Source organism: Oryctolagus cuniculus, chromosome 8, assembly GCF_051225735.1.
Source record: "Oryctolagus cuniculus isolate XC-2025 breed Fujian yellow rabbit chromosome 8, ASM5122573v1, whole genome shotgun sequence".
Classification (NCBI taxonomy): Eukaryota; Metazoa; Chordata; class Mammalia; order Lagomorpha; family Leporidae; genus Oryctolagus; species Oryctolagus cuniculus.
In genome coordinates, this window is record NC_142874.1 from 142,215,329 (window position 1) to 142,233,261 (window position 17,933).

Below are 17,933 nucleotides of genomic sequence, written 5' to 3' on the forward strand. Positions count from 1 at the left end.
TATAAAAACTGCTCCCTTGGGATCGGCACTGTGGCAAAGCAGGTGAAGCCTCTGACTGCAATTCCAGCATCCCATATGGGCACTGGTTCAAGTTCTGGCTGCTCCACTTCGGATCCAGCTCTCTGGTATGGCCTGGGAAGGCAGTGGAGGATGGCCCAAGTCCTTGGGCCACTGCATCCCCATGGGAGGCCTGGAAAGCTCCTGGCTGCTGACTTCAGATTCGCACCACTCCGTCCATTCTAGGAGTGTGCCGGTGGGTGGATGACCTCTCTCTCTCATTCTGCATCTGCCTTTCTGTAATTCTGCATTTCAAATAGATAAATGAATCTTTAAAAAAAAATAAGAAAGCTAACCGGTGTTCATTACCATTGTTGTGTATTCAAAATCCACTGTACATGATCAGTTTCGTGTTACTGTACCTTAGTTTTTAACTGAAGGAACCATCTGGAACAATATCAATGTTAACTACATCTCAAAGAACAAAAGAAAAGCACAAAACCTTTTAGCATTGTTCCAACCAAATGTGTTAAAACTGTCATATTGAGACTCAATTCTCCTCCGGAAGGGAGTGTTCCATTTTCTGGATCTTCATAAAATTTCATGGTGCTGGAGTTCAACCAGTCATCTGGGGATACTGGATTATTTGAATAAAAATTGAAGAATAGTAACATGACTTGAAGCACTGTTTCTTTCTCTCAAATGTCTTCTCTCACAGTGGCATTCTAGGGAAAAACCTCCAGTGATCATGCATTATAATATCCATGGCTAAACTTACATATTATTTTTCTAAACAGGTGTTGTGAGATTGATTACAAGATGGAAACACTTATCCAGAACACATGAGGGGTCTAGGGCTCACAAATGGACCCCACACCAGGGACTTGTGCCTTCACCTAGTACTGTTTAAGGAATGTATTCTTCAGGTGTCCATGGGGCTGTGGGCATGAGGTGCAGGAAGGAGTTGAGACAGGATGCAGGCTCACATACAAAAACTGAGATGTCATAAGGACCATGGGAGATGGTGCCCATCAGTAACCATGAGTGAAAGGAAGGGAAAGGTCAGGCAGGCTCAGAAGAATGCAGGCTTTGTGGTGCAAGTGTATGCTTGGCAGGAGCTGGGGACAAGACAGGGAGGGAGGGGAAGAATGGCAGCCTCAGTGCAGACTCGTGTGTGCACAAGGGCAGCATGAGTGCTGTCCTAGAGTGAGACCAGGTTGACCTTGACCTCACTCACTGATGCACATGGTTGCTCTTAGTATCAGAACATCTGGACCAAAATTACCATGGACTCCCCATTGCTGGAGACCTGCTTTCACCCTCACAGTTCCTAGGGGCATCCACTGAGTTGAACTACACAACAGCGTTAGGTTCACTGCTGCTCATGGACACTCAGGAGACTGACGTGGGGGATAGGATCTCCAGTTTATACTGGGCCTGCATGGTGATACTGAAATTGAGTCTGTCTCAGTGTGGGCTCCTATGCTTGTTTCTCTCCTCCACGGTGTTTATGAACTGCCCCTTCCCACCTGAATTCAAGGTAGATCAGTGCAGCTGTTGTGACCCCAGCTCTTGGTGGATGGGGAACAGGAGTCTCAGGTCAATACCCCAGTGCTATGGGTGTGAGGACAGTGATCCTTCCTGAGGTGTACTCATGGAGTGACCATAAACTTGAAGCAGACATAAATGCTTGCCTTAACACAGTGAACTCTTCTTCAGAGTGAATCTCAACTAAGTGTAGGTACCTGAACTGATAATCTAGGGGGACACATACATCAAAATCAGGACTTGAGGTTCCCTAGCACCTTTTGTTTCCTGAAGTATGTGTTTCTCCTGAATATTCCTAGAACTTGGAGGTAGTTTTTCCTTTGGAAAGTGTTTGGTTGCCCACAGTGCTAATTGCAGTTCAGTGTGACCCAAAAACATAGCAAATAGGAAAGAGATGTTGACACAGAGATTGGTTGCAAGGACTTTATATGAGATACAGAAAAAAAAACCTTAATGACAAGATTCTGAGTAAAGGTGGTTCTGTTCCATGTGTGGAGGCAATGATGAGTTCATTCTTCATGTCCTGGTCATGGTCTTCTGCAACAGACATAGGTGACTATAGGAAACTTATGGCAGATTCCTTTCTCCTCCTCTCCAATGCCACAGCGCCATTTGCAGCTACAGTATGGTTTCAGATTCTGTGGGCAACCTAGGGTACAGAGAGAGTGTCTGTCAATGAACACAGGGATCAAAGAAAAGCCAGCACCATTCCACATTGAGATGAGAGGGTCTCATGGGGGCTACATCACAGCAAGCAGTGGGAAGAGCACCCAGCCACTGGAAGTAACAGACACAAGAAGTGTGGGGAGCATCTCGGACTAGACTAAGTTACTCGAATTAAGACTTATTCTATGCATCTGCTCTCCCACAATATGGCACTGGGAGAGGAGTAAACAGCTTCTACGCAGCTGTCTCTCGCCAACTTGAGCGATGACCTGCACGAGCTGATCCTGCTGCTGATTGCAGGAGAGCAGCGTACTCGGCGTGTGGGTAGCAGAGTTGGGATTGGTGGAAGAGGACTATAAAGGAGGAGAGAGACAACATGCACCAGGAACATCTATCTGAAGGAACACCTGAGCAGCCCCCGAGAGAGCCGGCTGGCGGTGTGCTGCTTCCCCGCGGAAGTGGGGAAAGTGGCAGGGGGAACCGCCCTTCCACGGAGGTGGAAGGGTTGGTAGCCAACCTGGGAAGAACCAGCAGCAAACCCAGGAAGGGCCGAGCAGACGAAAGAACAGCGCAGGGTCCTGTGTCGTTCCTCCACGAAGAGGGGGCGCGACAAAGAAGTGTTGTCACAAACACGATTTGAGACCCATTCTTCTTTGTCTGACTCTTTATGCTCCTGAGCTCGTCAAACACATCTGAACCCAGGTTCAGCTGGGTTTACCAGTTCTCAACGTTTCTCTACTAAGCAGTGTCAAATGTTGTCCTCACAACTGGGTATTCACATTTGACCCATGGTGACTTCCCTTAAGACTCTCCAAATTTGAACAAGGCTATTTCACAGCGTATGTTGGAATACACAGTCTTTTTAGGAGGAACATCTCCTAGAGTCATTTGACTTCTAATATATATACAATTTTATTTTATTTTTTTTATTTGACAGATAGAGTTAGAGAATGAGAGAGAGAGACATAGAGAAAGGTCTACCTTCTGTTAGTTCACCCCCCAATTTGCCGCTATGACCAGCACTGTGCCAATCCAAAGCCAGGAGTCAGGTGCTTCCTCCTGGTCTCCCACGTGGGTGCAGGTGCCCAAGCACTTGGCCATTCTACCCTGTCTTCCTGGGCCACAGCAGAGAGCTGGACTGGAAGAGGAGCAGCAGGGAATAGAACCTGGCACATATATGGGATGCCGGGAACACAGGTGGAGGATTAGCCAAGTGAGCCACTGCTTTGTCCCATATTTACTTTGTTTGTAACATTTAGTATTAACTCATAATACATTTGCACTTTTTGTGGGATACACATTATCTTAATAAAAAGTATTTGAATCCAGTCAGCTTGTAACCTCTGTAGTCGTCTAGATTTGTTGCATTTTGTATCAAACGTCCGCTTCTTTTCACTCTCTCTATAGGAAATGCAGAATATTCAGATCTATGGTTGTCCTACTGTGATGGGGAACACCAGGAACTACTAGCTGGACGTATCTGTTGAACTGAACCCTGTTGGAAAAAACTCAAGGCTATGAGAACCTAAGTAAATTCAGCAGAGTGACTGAGACCTTTGAAGACTCAATTCCAGAGCCTTCCTTCAATCCTCCTGCCTCAGTTTCCATAGTTCTTCCATGTTGGAGTCTCTCACCTCGGTTCTGAAGAGCAGAAGTTTCATCCTCTGCACAGGAGTTGGCCATGACCTTGTCTCCGACATCTGTCTGCTCCTGGTCTGGAATCTCTTCATCTGATGGTGACAAAGGCTTAGCCTTGGCCTGGAGTGCCACCAGGACAATGGCAGTGAGGAGGGTGAATGTCCTCATGTCTGGGAGTGAGCTGGAGGCAGGAAGAGCACGATTCTGAGTGTGCTATGCCTGAGAACGAGTCCTGATTATATAGTGCTAGGAGCAGGCTCTGTGACAAAGGCTGCAGTTAGAGACGGGGTGTCTTTGAACAGGAATTGAGAGCTGCCATGCCCACCAGTGCCTTTGATGGTGCTCTGTTCGCACCGCCTGTACTATGGCAGGCATCTGTGTGTTTTTTCTCCGTTTTTGCTTCATGCTGATAATCAAGATAAAGGACTGGATATTCCTCCTAATTCCCATCTGTTTGAATATTTACTGCAAGGTAATAAAGAGAAAACAAAGAGTCATTTCATTTGTTAATTTCTGGGAGCAAAGATTCTTATTTTCCAAACATGGGCCTGTTATCAATTTGAGGTTTAAACACTGAAGCCATACCTGGAGCCCAATGCAGAGGAGTGAAATTCTTTAGCATGTTCTAGAGTGTAGCCCTCCCCATGGAGGAGGAATGAGTTTTTGGGGTGTTAACTCCCTTTGGGCCAGTGTGAAGGGGAGAATTGCTGTCCTCATGCTGTTGTTGTCACCTGGTCAGGAGGCCTCTGGGGAGAGAGATGTTCAAATTGTTCAGAGGCACTTTCATTCCTGCAGGACATGTGTCTAAGCACAGCACTTGGAGGATATCCAGATACAGCAGTCTATGTTGAGAGATAGCAGAGGAATCAACACCATTACCTCTATCGTTTTTGAGACTGCAACTTTTACGTTTGGAAAATCTTAAAACCTGTAGAAGGACAAAAATTCAAATGCAGAGAGTCTGGTGAGATCCCATCCCTGTTCTCAGCTACGGTTCTGTCCAAATCTAACTACTGTCAACAAATATACACATTAGTCTGCACTAATATTTTCCTCTCATGCAATATCTTGATCACTTTGTATATCAAAACATGTTAGTTCTGTCATCAATATATATAAGTGTGCCAATATTCTGATATTCTCTGAGATAAACTGAAGGAAATCACAGTAAGAAACAAATGTCAAGCAGCAGGAGCGAGCAACTATATATCAACAATTACCTTGTATGTAAATGGAGTAAACTCTCTAGTTATAAATATGTCATGTACCTAAGTGAGTTAATGAAAAACTCAATTCTATGCTGCTTACAACATAGCTCCAATTCTAGGGACACATGGGCTTTGAAAGTAACAAATAGCATGAGATATTCCAAGCAGATGGAGTCCAAAAGAATGCAATAGCCTTATTCTACCAGATTAATAAATTAAAAGTGGTATAAAGAGATGGGAAGGCCATTATATAATGATGAAGGATGTAATTCACCAGAAGAAAATAACAACTTTAAATGTGCATCCACCCAATATGCCTTCACCTCGATACAGAAAGGAAATGATAAGAGACCAGAACAGTGAGATTCCAGTACGATAATGACAGAAAGGTGCTTTCTGTTTCTAGGAAAATCAAAGCTACCAAACATGAGAGGGTCATCCTATTCCCTTATCTTTTTCGCACCTACACACCCATGTTCTTAGACTAACATACATGAAATCTAGACGTTATTCCATCTAACAAAGAAGGTGTGTGCAGGGAATATCACTTTAAAAATGTGTTGTGAGATTCTGAAACTAAAGCACTGTGTCAGCATTGGGATATTTCACTGACACAGAGTTTGGGACTTTAGCATCTGACTGATTTTATTTTTGGGGGCAAAAATGACCATGGACATATAGATGGGAAACACTATTTTCAGAGAAATCAACAACAGAAGCTCTGTTTTGTAGAAAGTGAGACCTAGAGATGCCAAGCAGAATTGATCATGTTGTGTTAATCAGAAAAGAATCACAGGAAACGAGAACTAAGGAAACAGGACTAAAAGCAAATAGAGTAGATAGTTCTCTCCGTTTGAAACTTCTTTTTTCCTTAAAAAATCCGTATTGTTACCTGATACATAAAGATTGAACATTAATGGGTGGCAGAGCCAAGATGGCAGAGTAGTGTGGACGCACACTGATAGTTCGGGAAAAGATAGTTTAATAAGTGGAGTTACAGTAGTCTCAAAAAAAGGATCAATGAAAAATTGCAGAGGAAACTCTTTCGGATCTAGTGGCTGTGACCCGGAGGACCTACTGGGAGATCAAGGTTGCCCACTGGGTGCAAGCTGAGCCGAGGGAGCTGCGGAAGCCACCAGAGCCACTGGAGCCGCCGAGGCCAGGAGCCGCAGGGTCTGCACACCAGTGCTAGAAGGGGAGTGGATGTGACACAGACGACCAGCGGGAAGAGCAGGGACGCCCACGGCTCCGAGTCCACACATGGGCGCTGGAAGTGGGGGTGAGCTCTGTAACCCAAGACATTGGCGGGGAAATGGCAGACAGAGTCTAGAGGGAAGCAAGGAAAAAAAAATGTGGGGGATAGTGGTACAGATGAGTTTCCTTTTCCTCCGACCTTGCAAAGGCAAGCAAGAGACAAAGAGCAGGCCCCATTCTGGATATACATAACAAAAGGGTAGAGCTAATGACCTGAGCACTACAATTCAGTAGCCTAGGCAACCCAGTGGGAATCCACAAAAGAAACTGAGCCCACACAGATTCAGATCTGAAGGTAAATACCATCAATTTTACTCAGCCTTGCGGTATTACTTACCTCCTGAATAAAAAAATAAAAAAATTAAAAAATTAAAAAATAAATAAATAAATAAAAAGAGATTTACCATGCATAACCTGAGGGTGTCACCTTTACACACACTTAACCTGGAGGAACCAAGCAGAGCTCTCTGGCCACACCCACCTCAAGCCTCCAAGGCTCCTCCAACAGCAGACAGTCCATGTAACACAGACACAGTATAAAAAAAAAAAAAAAACCTCTTTTTTTTTTTGTTTGTTCTACTTAATACTTTTGGTTGAATACTGTAATCAATACACAATTCTTCTTAAGTGCTGAAACTTAACTGAAAAGTGATCGCTGTTAAATATGAGAGTGGGAATAAGAGAGGGAAGAGATGTGCAATTCGGACATGCTCAGGCTGACTTACCTCAAACGGTAGAGTTAGAAACATACCAGGGGATTCCAATTCAATCCCATCAAGGTGGCATGTACCAATGCCATCTCACTAGTCCCAGTGATAAATTTCTGTTCACAATTGATCATAATGATAGGACTATGAGCCAAAGGGATCACATAAACAAGAATAGTGTCTGCAAACACTAGCTGATAGTATAAAAAAGGGAGAGAACGATCCAACATGGGAAGCGAGATACACAGCAGACCCATAGAATGGCAGATGTCCTAACAGCACTCTGGCCTAAGAATAAGCCCTTAAGGCACGCAGATCTGGCTGAAAAGCCCATGAGAGTATTTCAGGTATGGAAAGCCAAGACACTCTGGGGAAAAAAAAAAAAAACACCTAAATGAAAGATCTCCACGAGTGAGATCCCAGTGGAAAGAACGGGTCATCAAAGAAGGAGGAACCTTTCTCTGAAGGGAGGAGAGAACTTCCACTTTGACCATGGCCTTGTCTAAATATTATCAGAGTTGGTGAACTCAGGGGGCTTCCATAGCCTTGGCAGCTCAGTGATTACTGATGCCATAAACAAGAGTGTCAATTTGTTAAGTCAACAACAGGAGTCACTGTGCACTTACTCCTCATGTAGGATCTCTGTCCTTAGTGTGCTGTACATTGAGATTTAATGCCATAAGTAATACTCAAACAGTATTTTTCACTTTATGTTTCTGTGTGGGAGCAAACTGTTGAAATCTTTACTTAATGTATGCTAAACTGATCTTTTGTATATAAAGAGAATCAAAAATGAATCTTGATATGAATGGAAGGGGAGAAGGAGTGGATAAGGGGAGGATTGCGGGTGGGAGGGACGTTATGGGGGGGAAGCCACTGTAATCCATAACCTGTACTTTGGAAATTTATATTAATTAAATAAAAGTTAAAAAAAAAAAAAACTCACAGTGAGGGAAGAATAATTAACAATGCCAAGCAACAAACACAAAATCAGGGAACAAGATTAACGAAGACACTCGACACCTTCAAATGAACAAAACACCCCAAGCCAAGATTATGAAGATGATGAGATAGAAGAAATGCAAGATATGGATTTCAAAAAATTTATTATAAGAACATTTAGAAGTTTTCAAAAGCAAATCCTTGAACTACAGAAATCCTTATTGGACAGGATTGAAAATCTCTCGTGAAAATGAAATTTTAAGGAAGAATCAAAATGAATTGCAGAAAGTAGTAGAACAGGAAAGGGTGATAGTGAATAGAAATCTAAATGAAATGAAGAGCTCAATAGATCAAATGACAAGCACATGAGAGAGCCTTAAAACAGAGTCAGTGAAACAGAAGAGAGAATATCGGACTTAGAAGACAGAGCACAGGAAAACATACAGTCAAACCAAAGAAAAGAAGAGGAAATTAGAAATCTAAAAAATATTGTTGGGAATCTACAGGATACTATTAAAAAAAAACCAACATTCAGGTTCTAGGAGTTCCTGAAGGCATGGAGAGGGAGAAAGGATTAGAAGGCCTTTTTAGTGAGACACTAGCAGAGAACTTTCCGGGTTTGGAGAAGGACACAGACATCCTAGTACAGGAAGCTCATAGAACCCCTAGTAAACATGACCAAAAGAGATCCTCACCACGACACGTTGTAATTAAACTAACCACAGTGAAACATAAAGAAAAGATCCTAAAATGTGCAAGAGAGAAACATCAGATTACTCTCAGAGGATCTCCAAGTAGACTCACAGCAGACTTCTCATCAGAAACACTACAGGCTAGGAGGGAATGGCGAGACATAGCACAGGTGCTAAGAGAGAAAAATTGCCAGCCCAGAATACTATATCCTGCTAAGCTTTCATTTGGGAATGAAGGTGAAATAAAGACCTTTCATAGCAAACAGAAATTGAAAGACTTTGTGGCCACTCGTCCGGCCCACCCTGCAAAAGATACTTAAAGATGTGCTACACTCAGAAACACAGAAACACGGCCATCAATATGAAAGAAGGGAAAGGAAGAACACCTACCAGTAAAAAGCATGGGAAGCTCAAAGCATATACTAGAAAATATCTCTGGGAAAATGGCAGGGCAAAGTCACTATGTGTTAATATCACATTAAACGTTAATGGACTTAACTCTTCAGTTAAAAGGTATAGACTGGCTGAATAGATTAAGGAACAAAACCCATCTATTTACTGCCTACAAGAAACACATCTCTCTAACAAAGAGGCATGCAGACTGAAATGAAAGGTTGGGAAAAGATATTCCATGCCAACAGAAACCAAAAAAAAGCAGGTGTAGCCATATTAATATCAGACAAAATAAACTTTAATACAAAAACTGTTAAGAGAGACAAAGAGGGACACTATATAATGATTAAGGGTTCAATTCAACAGGAAGATGTAACTATTATAAATGTATATGCACCTAATTACAGGGCACCGGTCTATTTTAAAGATATGTTAAGGGACTTAAAGGGAGATTTAGACTCCAATACAATAGTACTGGGGGACTTCAATACTCCACTCTCAGAAATAGACAGATCATCCGGACAGAAGATCAACAAGGAAACAGCAGATATAATTGACACTATTGCCCAAATGGATCTAAGAGATATCTACACAACTTTCAATCCTACATCTACAGACTTTACATTCTTCTCAGCAGTGCATGGAACCTTCTCTAGGATTGATCACATACTAGGTCATAAAGCAAGTCTCAGCAAATTTAAAAAAATTAGAATCATACCATGCAGCTTCTCAGGCCACAGCGGAATGAAGCTGGAAATTAGCACTCAGGAAACCCCAGAAAGTATGCAAACACATGGAGACTGAACAAAATGCTCCTGAATGAACACTGGGTCATTCAAGAAATCAAAAGAGAAATCAAAAACTTTCTGGAAGTAAATGAGGATAACAACACAACATATCAAAACTTATGGGATATGTCAAAAGCAGTATTGAGAGGCAAGTTTATAGCAATAGGTGCCTATATTAAGAAATTGGAAAGGTACCAAATAAATGAACTTTCAGCGCATCTCAAGGACCTAGAAAAACTGCAGCAAACTAGACAACTTGGAGGTAGTTTTTCCTTTGGAAAGTGTTTGGTTGCCCACAGTGCTAATTGCAGTTCAGTGTGACTCAAAAACAAAGCAAATAAAAAAGAGATGTTGACACAGAAATTAGTTGCAAGGACTTTAAATGGGATAGAGAAAAAAAAGTTAATGCAAGGTTCTGGAGTAAAGGTGGTTCTATTCAATGGGTGAAGGAAATGACAAGTTCATTCTTCATTTCTGTGTCTTCTTCTGGAACAGATATGGATGAGTGTAGGAACCTCGTGGCAGATACCACATACTTCTTCTCGAGGATCACAGCGTCTTATAAACTGAAGATCACTTTTGATGGTCCTGACTGTCGCGGGAATCTGGGCTGTTACGGGCGTCTCGGCAGTCTCATTGGTCCCAGGGGTCAGAGGTCTGGGTGGTAACAGGTTTCTCAGTTTTAACGGGGGTCTTGGCAGAATCAACAGTATCAGCAGACGAACAAGGATACAGAGAGAGGGTCTGGCAACGAACACAGGGTTCAAAGAAAAGCAGGGACTGTTCCAGCTGAGCTGAGAGGGTCTCATATGGACTACATCACAGCCAGCAGCAGGAAGAGCACCCAGCCCCTGGAAGTAACAGACACAGGAAGTGTGGTCACAAACACGATTTGAGACCCTTTCTCCTTTGTCCGAGTCTTTGTGCTCCTGACCTTGTCAAACACATCTGAACACAGCTTTAGCTGGGTCTCCAGGTTCTCAACGTTTCTCTACTAAGCAGTGTCAAATGCTGTCCTCATAACTGGATTACACATTTGACCCAGGGTGACTTCCCTTAAGACTCTCCAAATTTGGACAAGGCTATTCCAAAGACATATGTTGGAATACACAGTCTTTTGTGAGGAACATCTCTTTGAGGCTTTTGACTTCCAATGTTTATTCTATTTCATTTTATTTGTTTGTAACATTTAGTATTAACTCTTAATACATTTGTACCTCTTGGGGTATACACAATACCTTAACAAAGCACAGAGTGTACTTGGATCCAATCAGCTAGTAACCTCTGTAGTCCACACTTGAACCATTTTGTATTGAACGTTCCCTGCTTTGCAGTCTCTCTATAGGAAATGCCAGAGTATTCAGATCTGTGGTTGCCCTGCTGTGGTGGGGAACACTAGGAACTACTAGCTGGACATACCTGTTGAACTGAACCCTGTTGGAAAAAACTCAAGGCTATGAGAACCTAAGTAAATTCAGCAGAGTCACTAAGACCTTTGAAGACTCAACCCCAGAGCCTTCCTCCAACCTTTCCTCTTCAGTTTGGGTAGTTCCTCCACATTGGATTCTATCACCTGGATCCTGAAGAGCAGAGGTTTCATCCTCAGCAAAGGAGATGGCCATGACCTGGCCACCCACATCTGTCTGCTCCTGGTCTGGAATCTCTTCATCTGATGGTGGCACAGGCTCAGCCTTGGCCTGGAGTGCCACCAGGACAATGGCAGTGAGGAGGCCGAACATCCTCATGTCTGGGAGTGAGCTGGAGGCAGGAAGAGCAGGGTTCTGAGTGTTCTGTGAGTGAAGACAAGACAGAGCAGGCTCTGTGACAAAGGCTGCAGTTAGAGACGGGCTGTTTGATCCGGAGGTGAGGGCTGCCATGCCTTCAAAGTGCCTCTGCTGGTGCTCTGTTCTCACCGTCTGCATTATGGCAGGCATCTGTGTGTTTTCCCTCCATCTATGCTTCATGCTGATAATCGAGATAAAGGACTGGATATTTCCCTCCAATTCCCATCTGCTTGAATATTTACTTCAGAATAATAAAAAGAAAACAAAGAGTCATTTCATTTGTTAATTTCTGGGAGCAAAGTTTGTTATTTTCCAAACATGGAGCCTGGTATCCATTTTTGTTTTAGACACTGAAGCCATACCTGGAGCCCAATGCAGAGGAGTGAAATTCTTTAACATGTTCTAGGGTGTAGCCAGCCCTCCCCTTGGAGGAGGAGTGAGTTTGTGGGGTGTTTTGTCATTTGTGCAAGTGTGAGGGGAATAATGCTGTCCTCATTTTGTCATTGTCACTAGCTCAGGAGGCTTCTAGGGAGAGAGATGTTCAAATTGTTCAGAGGCACTTTCATACCTGAGATACGTATGTCTGAGCACATCACATGGAGCATGATCCAGATACATCTTCTGCTTTGAGAGATAGCAGAATAATCAACACCATTGTCCCTAGCATTTTCGGAGGCCTAAAACTTTTATGTTTGGAAAATTTTATATCCGTAGAAGGACAAAATCAAATGTCAAAAGTCTGATGAAGCCGGCGCTGCGGGTAAATAAGATAATTGTCCGCCTTGCAGTGCCGGCACACCAGGTTCATGTCCTGGTCGGTGCGCCAGATTCTGTCCCGGTTGCCCCTCTTCCAGGCCAGTTCTCTGCTGTGCCCCAGGAGTGCAGTGGAGGATGGCCCAAGTTCTTGGGCCCTGCACACACATGGGAAACCGGGAGAAGCGCCTGGCTCCTGGCTTCGGATCAGCGAGGTGTGCTTGCCGTGGCGGACATTGGAGCGTGAAGCAATGGCAAAAGGAAGACATTTCTCTCCGTCTCTCTCTCTCACTGTCCACTCTGCCTGTCAAACATAAAAATAAAATAAAATAAAAAAGTTTGATGAGATCCCTTCCCTGAACTCAGCTACGGTTCTGTCCAAATCTAACTACTGTCAACAAATGTACACATTAGTGTGCACTAATACTTTCCCATAATCGATATCTGACCACTTTGTATATCAAAATTTTGAGTTTTTCATCAATATACTCACGTGTGCCAACATTCCCAAACTCTCTGAGATGAAAGTGAAGGAAATGGCACTAGAAAAGAAATATCAGACAACATGAGTGAGCTACTGTGTATCCACAGTTACCTTGAATGTAAATGGAGTAAACTCTCTAGTTATAAATATGCCAAGTGACTAAGTGAATTGATGAAAGCACTCATTCTATGCTGCTTACAACATAACTCCACATCTAGGGGCACATGGGCACTGAAAGTAACACATACCATGAGATATTTCACACAGATGGAGTCCAAGGAAGGCAATAATCAGATTTCTACCAGATAAATAAATTTCAAATTAAGTTGGTATAAAGAGGTGGGAAGTGCATTATATAATGATGAAGGATTTAATTCAGCAGGAGGAAATAACAATGTTAAATGTGCATCCACCCAATATGCCTTCACCTCGATACAGAAAGGAAATGATAAGAAACCATGACAGTGAGATTCCAGTACAATAATGACAGAAAGGTGCTTTCTGTTGAAAGCTTCTAAATGTGAGAGGGTCATCCTATTGCCTTATCCTGCTTGTACCTTCACACCCATGTTTTTAGACTAATGTATATGATACCTAGAGGCTATTCCATCTAAGAAAGAAGATGTGTGCTGGGAATATTACTTTAAAAATGTGTTGTAAGATTCTCAAACTAACATGCTGTTTCAGCACTGGGATATTTCAATGACACAGAGCTGTTGGGCTTTTGCATCTGACTAATTTTTTTTTTTTTTGCGTGATTTTGAGCATGGACATATAGATGTGAAACACTATTAACAGAGAAATCCACAACAGAAGCTATGTTTTGTAGAAAGTGGGACATAGAGATGCCAAGCAGAGTTGATCATGTTGTGTTAATCAGAAAAGAACTTCAGGAAGTGAGAATTCAAACAAAACAGAACTAGAAGTAAATAGATTAGTTATTCTCTCCATTTGAAATTTTTCTTTTAAAAAAATCTTGATTGTTTATGGTATATAAAACTTGAACATTTATGAAGTACCGTGTGATGTTTCATGCATGAATACATAGTGTGATGTTCAATTGAATCCAACATATCTGCCCTCTCCAACATTTATCACTTCTTTATGGTGGAAACATTCAGTGTTAACCTTGAAAATCTGAGTTCAATCCTTTTAAGCAAGATCAAACTTCGTTCTAAGTCTGTACCCTGATGTCTAGCACCTCTCCACCATCTTTATAAAAATTTATGCTTCCTTGGGACCAGCACTGTGGTATAGCAGGGAGGCCTCTTCCCACAGTACTGGAAATCACTAAGGGCGGTGGTTCATGTCCCAGCTGCTCCACTTGCGCCTCTGCACAGACAGGGGAGGCCCGAGGAAGCTCCTGGCTCCTGGCTTCAGACCAGCGCTTCTCCTGCCTGTCTCAGTGAGTCAGCGGATGGACTTGGCATCTCTCTCTTTTTCTGCCTCTGCCTCTCTGTAAAACCGTCTTTCAAAAACAGTAATAAATCTTTAAAAAAGAAGAAAACTAGCAGGTGTTCAACATGCTTGTTGTGTTTCCAAAATCCACTGCACATGATCACTTTTGTGTTATGGTACCTTAGTTTTTAACTGAAGGAACCATCTGGAACAATATCAATGTTAACTACAACTCATTTAAAATAAAAGCACAAAACTTTTCAGCAGTGTTCCAACCAAATGTGTTAAAGCTGTCACGCTGAGACTCCATTCTCCTCCAGAAAGGGAGTGTTCCAATTTCTGGGTCTTGATCATTTTTCTTGGTGCTGGTGTTCAAACTGTTGTCTGGGTGTATTGGATTATTTGAATACAAAATGGAGAAGGGTAACACGAATTGAAGCACAGTATTCCTTCTTTCAAATGTCATCTCTTTTTTTTTTTTTTGACGGGCAGAGTGGACAGTGAGTTAGAGAGAGAGACAGAGAGAAAGGTCTTCCTTTTGCCGTTGCTTCACATCCAATGGCCGCCGCGGCCAGCGCGCTACGGCCAGCGCACCACGCTGATTCGATGGCAGGAGCCAGGTGCTTCTCCTGGTCTCCCATGGGGTGCAGGGCCCAAGCACTTGGGCCATCCTCCACTGCACTCCTGGGGCACAGCAGAGAGCTGCCCTGGAAGAGGGGCAACCGGGACAGAATCCATTTCCCCAACTGGGACTAGAACCCGGTGTGCTGCGGCACTGCAAGGTGGAGGATTAGCCTAGTGAGCCGCGGCACAGGCCCAAATGTCATCTCTTAAAACGGCTATCTTGCACAAGCATCCAGTGATTGTGCATTAAAGTGGCTGTGGCTTAAACTTACATATTATTTTTCGGAACAGGTGTTGTGAGATTACCAGATGGAAACACTTATCCAGAGCATATGAGGAGTCTAGGGTCACAAAGAGAGCCCTCCGGCACCTTGTGCCTTGACTAAGTACTGTTCAAGGAACGTATTTGTCTAGTTTCCATAGGTCTGTGGGCATGTGGTGCTGGAAAGGGTTCAGAATGCAGACCCCCACACACAAAAACGAAGAAGTCATACGGGCCCATGGGAGACAGTGCACCTCAGCAACATGAGTGAATGGTAGGGAAAAGGCAGACAGCCTAGGGAGAGTGCAGGCTTTGTGATTCATGTGTTTGGGTGGGCACGATCTGGGGACAGAGTAGGGAGGGAGAAATTGCATCCTCAGTGCAGACTCCATGTGTGCTGTGCACAAGGCCAGCATGGGTGCTGTCATATAGCGAGATCAGGTAGACCTTCACCTCGCTCACTGATGCACATGGTGACTTTCAGTATGAGAACATCTGCACCAAAATTACCATGGACTCCCCACTGCTGGAGACCTGCTTTCTCCCTCACAGTTTCTAGTGGTGCCCCCTCAGCAACACTTCACAGCAGTGTTAGGGTCACCACAGCTTATGGACACTCAGGAGACCGATGTGGGGGATTGACTCTCAAGTGTGTATTGGGCCTGGGGAGGTGCTACTGAAAATGAGTCCATCTCAGGGTGGGCTCCTGTGCTTGTTGCTCTCCTCCATGGTGTTTATGAACTGCCCCTTCCCACCTGAATTCAAGGTAGATCAGTGCAGCTGTTGTGACCCCAGGTCTCATGTCAATGCCCCGTGCTATGAGTGTAGGGATGGTCATCCTTCCAAAGATGTAATCATGGGGTGACCATAAACTTGAAGCAGACACAAATGCTTTGTCTTAACACATGTGAACTCTTCTTCAGAGTGAATCTCCACTCAATGTTGGTACCTGAGCAGACAATCCAGGGGGACACATAGAGCAAAATCAGGACTTGAAGTTCCCTAGCAGCTTTTATTTTCTGAAGTATGTGTTCATGCTTGATATTCCTAGAATTGGAGGTAGCTTTCCCTTTGGAAAGTGTGTGATTTCCCCACAGTGCTAATTGCAGTTCAGTGTGACCCAAAAGCATAGCAAATAGGAAAGAGATGTTGACACAGAGATTGGTTGCCAGGACTTTATATGAGATATAGAAAAAAAAAAAACTTAATGGCACGATTCTGGAGTAAAGATGGTTCTCTCCAATGTGTGGAGGCAATGATGAGTTCATTCTTCATTTTTGACTTTTTCCCGGCAACAGATATACTTGGAGTTAAATAGGCCGCAGCTACCATCTATCACCTCCCAAGGATCACAGTATTTTTTGCACGAACAGGGCATTTTCTGGCTTCTCAGCGGCGAAACTAGGGTAGAGAGAGGGGTCCTTCTATGAATACAAGGATCAAGAAAAGCCAGGACCATTCCACACTTAGATGAGAGGGTCTCATATGGACTACATCACAGCCAGCAGCAGGAAGAGCACCCAGCCACTGGAAGGAACAGACACAGCAAGTGTGGTCACAAACACGATTTGAGACCCTTTCTCCTTTGTCCGAGTCTTTGTGCTCCTGACCTTGTCAAACACATCTGAACACAGCTTTAGCTGGGTCTCCAGGTTCTCAACGTTTCTCTACTAAGCAGTGTCAAATGCTGTCCTCATAACTGGATTACACATTTGACCCAGGGTGACTTCCCTTAAGACTCTCCAAATTTGGACAAGGCTATTCCAAAGACATATGTTGGAATACACAGCCTTTTGTGAGGAACATCTCTTTGAGGCTTTTGACTTTCAATGTTTATTCTATTTCATTCTATTTGTTTGTAACATTTAGTATTAACTCTTAATGCATTTGTACCTCTTGGGGTATACACAATACCTTAACAAAGCACAGAGTGTACTTGGATCCAATCAGCTAGTAACCTCTGTAGTCCACACTTGAACCATTTTGTTGAATGTTCCCTGCTTTGCAGTCTCTCTGTAGGAAATGCCAGAGTATTCAGATCTATGGTTGCCCTGCTGTGGTGGGGAACACTAGGAACTACTAGCTGGACATACCTGTTGAACTGAACCCTGTTGGAAAAAACTCAAGGCTATGAGAACCTAAGTAAATTCAGCAGAGTCACTAAGACCTTTGAAGACTCAACCCCAGAGCCTTCCTCCAACCTTTCCTCTTCAGTTTCGGTAGTTCCTCCATGTTGGATTCTCTCACCTGGATCCTGAAGAGCAGAGGTTTCATCCTCAGCAAAGGAGATGGCCATGACCTGGCCACCCACATCTGTCCCCTCCTGGTCTGGAATCTCTTCATCTGATGGTGGCACAGGCTCAACCTTGGCCTGGAGTGCCACCAGGACAATGGCAGTGAGGAGGGCGAACGTCCTCATGTCTGGGAGTGAGCTGGAGGCAGGAAGAGCAGGGTTCTGAGTGTGCTGTAAGTGAGGACGAGACTTGATTATATAGTGCTAGGAGCAGGCTCTGTGACAAAGGCTGCAGTTAGAGACGGGCTGTATTTGATCCGGGCGGGGGGGGGGAGCTGCCATGCCTTCAAAGTGCCTCTGCTGGTGCTCTGTTCTCACCGTCTGCATTATGGCAGGCATCTGTGTGTTTTCCCTCCATCTATGCTTCATGCTGATAATCGAGATAAAGGACTGGATATTTCCCTCCAATTCCCATCTGCTTGAATATTTACTTCAGAATAATAAAAAGAAAACGAAGAGTCATTTCATTTGTTAATTTCTGGGAGCAAAGTTTGTTATTTTC

The 17,933-nt window shown here is 43.6% G+C and overlaps 2 long non-coding RNA genes across 2 annotated transcripts; both read right to left on the reverse strand.

Annotated features, from left to right (window-relative positions):
* Nucleotides 1-1,954: 1,954 nt before the first annotated feature.
* LOC149125217 (uncharacterized) lies at nucleotides 1,955-4,193 on the reverse strand. Its single transcript, XR_016212612.1, has 2 exons — nucleotides 3,846-4,193; nucleotides 1,955-2,194 (listed from the first exon to the last, which is right to left on the reverse strand). It is a non-coding gene; the product is annotated as an uncharacterized LOC149125217 (long non-coding RNA).
* A 12,106-nt stretch (nucleotides 4,194-16,299) lies between these two features.
* Nucleotides 16,300-17,632, reverse strand: LOC149125218 (uncharacterized). The gene is made up of 2 exons (XR_016212613.1): nucleotides 17,386-17,632; nucleotides 16,300-16,539 (listed from the first exon to the last, which is right to left on the reverse strand). It is a non-coding gene; the product is annotated as an uncharacterized LOC149125218 (long non-coding RNA).
* Between the last annotated feature and the right edge of the window lie 301 nt (nucleotides 17,633-17,933).